Source organism: Elephantulus edwardii, unplaced genomic scaffold (genome assembly GCF_000299155.1).
Source record: "Elephantulus edwardii isolate Elephantulus edwardi_28Jun2011 unplaced genomic scaffold, EleEdw1.0 scaffold00018, whole genome shotgun sequence".
NCBI classification, from domain to species: Eukaryota; Metazoa; Chordata; class Mammalia; order Macroscelidea; family Macroscelididae; genus Elephantulus; species Elephantulus edwardii.
The window spans coordinates 12,130,970-12,133,782 of NW_006399768.1; positions in this window are offsets into that span (position 1 = coordinate 12,130,970).

Here is a 2,813-nt window from a genome sequence, read left to right on the forward strand (position 1 = left end):
CTGGATATAAGTCCCTTATCTGATATGTTATTACCGAATACTTTTTCCCAGTCAGTGGCTTCCCTTTTTACCCTGTTGGAGAAGTTTTTGGATGTGAATCATATATTCTTTTCAAACAATTCTTTCCTTCATCTGTTTCAATTAAGTTTTCATTATTTATCCCCTCTTAGCTTAGTTGCCTCCCCAACCCCAATGTCAGTCCTTTTTTATAACAGTGGTGTTATTCAGTATTTGTCCTTTTATGACTGAGATATTTCGTTCAACATAATGTCCTACAGGGTCATCATGTTGTGTAATATTTTATGAGTTCTTTGTTTTTCAGTGCTCTGTAGTATTCCATTGTGTGAACATACCATCATTTTTCTATCCATTCATTTGTTGATAGTCACTTGGGTTGCTTCCATCTCTTTGCTGTTGTGAATATTGCTGTGATAAACATGGGTGTGCATGTATCTGTTTCAGTGTCAGCTCTAATTCTTTAGGATTTATTCCTAGTATTGGAATTGCTGGGTCAAATGGTATTTATACTTCCAACTCTTTGAGAAAGTTCCATACGACCTTCCATAGTGGTTGTACCATTTTACACTCCCACTCGCAGTTTTTTAAGGGTTAATCTCTCCACCACCATGTCAGCATTTGTTGTTTGAAGCTCTGTTGAACTTTGCTATTGATACTGGGGTGAGCTGATATTTCATAGTTGTTTTTATTTTAATCTCTCTGACAGCCAGGACTTTTTCTTCATGTGTTTGTTTGCCATCTGAATGTCTTCTTTAGTGAAGTGTCTATTCATGTTTTATGCCTGTTTTGCAATTGGATTGTTTATCTTTTTTCTTTTTGAAGTGCTCAAATATTTTATTTGAAATTTATTTGAAATTTAACATTTATTTCAAATAAGTTTTAGATATGAGTCCCTTATCAGATATATCATTAGCAAATATATTTTTCCCCTTTCTGTGGGCTTCCTTTTAACCCTGTGGAAAAAAGTTTTTTATATGCATAAGGATTTTTTAGAAGGTCTCCTCCACCTATTTTATTCTCTCTTGGGTTTACATTTTTCAAGATGCTTGGAAGACTGTTCATATTGTGAATTAGGGCCTCTAGAGTTCCAAGTTTTTCTGTGATGCAGTTTATAGTCTTTGCTTATACTCCTACATCTTTGATCCACTTTGAGTTTGTTTTGGTGTATGGTATGAGGTGTGGGTCTTGCTTGAGTTTTCTACAGATAGTTTTCAAATTTTGCAAACACTGTTTGTTAAAGAGGCTCTAATTTCCCCATTTAACTGATTTCATCTGCTTGTCAACCTTGTCATAGGTAGATGAGATAATTTCTGGGTTCTCAATTCTATTCCACTGATCTATTTTTTCAGTCACTAAGCTGTCTTGACTGTCACGGCTGTGTGATAGAATTTGAGATCATGGAATGAGATGCCTCCTACCTTCTTTCTCATTTTTAGGAGTGCTTTGCTTATTCAGGATCTCCTTCCATTCCAGATAAAATTGAAAATTGCTTTTTTCCATCTTGATGAAGAACTGAATTTGTATTTATATTGGGATTGCATTGAACTTGTAGACCACCTTTGGTAGAATTGTCATTTTCATGATATTGAGTCTTCCTATCCTATCCTTGCAGTTTCCAGGTCTCTTTTTGTTTCTTATAGTAATATTTTGTATTTTTTATTGGTCTTTTGTATTTCTAGTTAGATTTACTCCCAATTATTTAATCTTGTGGTTAGCTATTGTGTTCAGTATTGCTTTTCTTAGCTCCATTTTTGTATTCTCTTTATCATTGTAGAGAATCCAATTGACTTCTGTATACTTGTGTCCTGTCACTTTGCTGAATTTGTCCACTAGTTTTTTTCCAGTAGTTTTCTCACTGAGTTGTTAGGATTTTCTAAGTATACGATCATATCACCTGCACATAGAGATGATTTTGCCTCCTCTTTGCCAGTTTGGATACCTCTTATATTCTTCTCTTGTCTTATTGGAGAAGGATATGATGCTGGAAGAGTTGAGTGTTGATGAAGGGGTGAAAGACCCTCAACTAGGTAGACTGACATGGTGACTGCTGCAGTGGTCTCTTGTGTCAGGAAGTGTGAGGATAGTGCAGAATAGAACAGGGTTCAGCTTTTTTTCTTCCTAGGGTGGCTATGAGTCATACTCGACTCAATAGCACCTAACAAGAAGACTCTCAATACAATATTGAATAGGAGAGGTGATAGTGGGCATCCCTGCCTATTTCCTATCCTCAAAGGGAATGCCTTTAATCTATCTCCATTGAGAAAAATGTTGGCTCTTGGTTTTGCATATATATTTTATTTGTTGAGGAGATTCCTTCTATTTCTATTTTGTTTAAGTTTTAATCAGGAAAGGGTGTTGGACTTTGTCAAAGACTTTTATGCATCAATTGATAGGATCATGTGGTTCTTCTTTGCATTGTTAATGTGATTAACTGCACTGATTATTTTTCTCATGTTGAACCATGCTTGCACAGGTTTTATGAATACCACTTGGTCATGGTGAATTTTTTTTGATGGATTAGTGGACTCTTCTTTCATGAGAGATATTGTCCTATAGCTTTCTATTTGATTATATCTTTACCTAACTTTAGAATCAAGGATATACTTACTTCACAGAATGACACTTGGGAGAAATTAATCTTTTTCTAGTTTCTGAAATCCTTAATGTAGAATTAGTTACAGTTCTTCTCTGAATGTTTGATAAAATTCACTAGTAAAATCATCTGGTACAGAGCTTTTTACCCCCTTGTTTTGGAAATTATTTTATTACCTGTTCAATATTGGTTTTTTTAATGG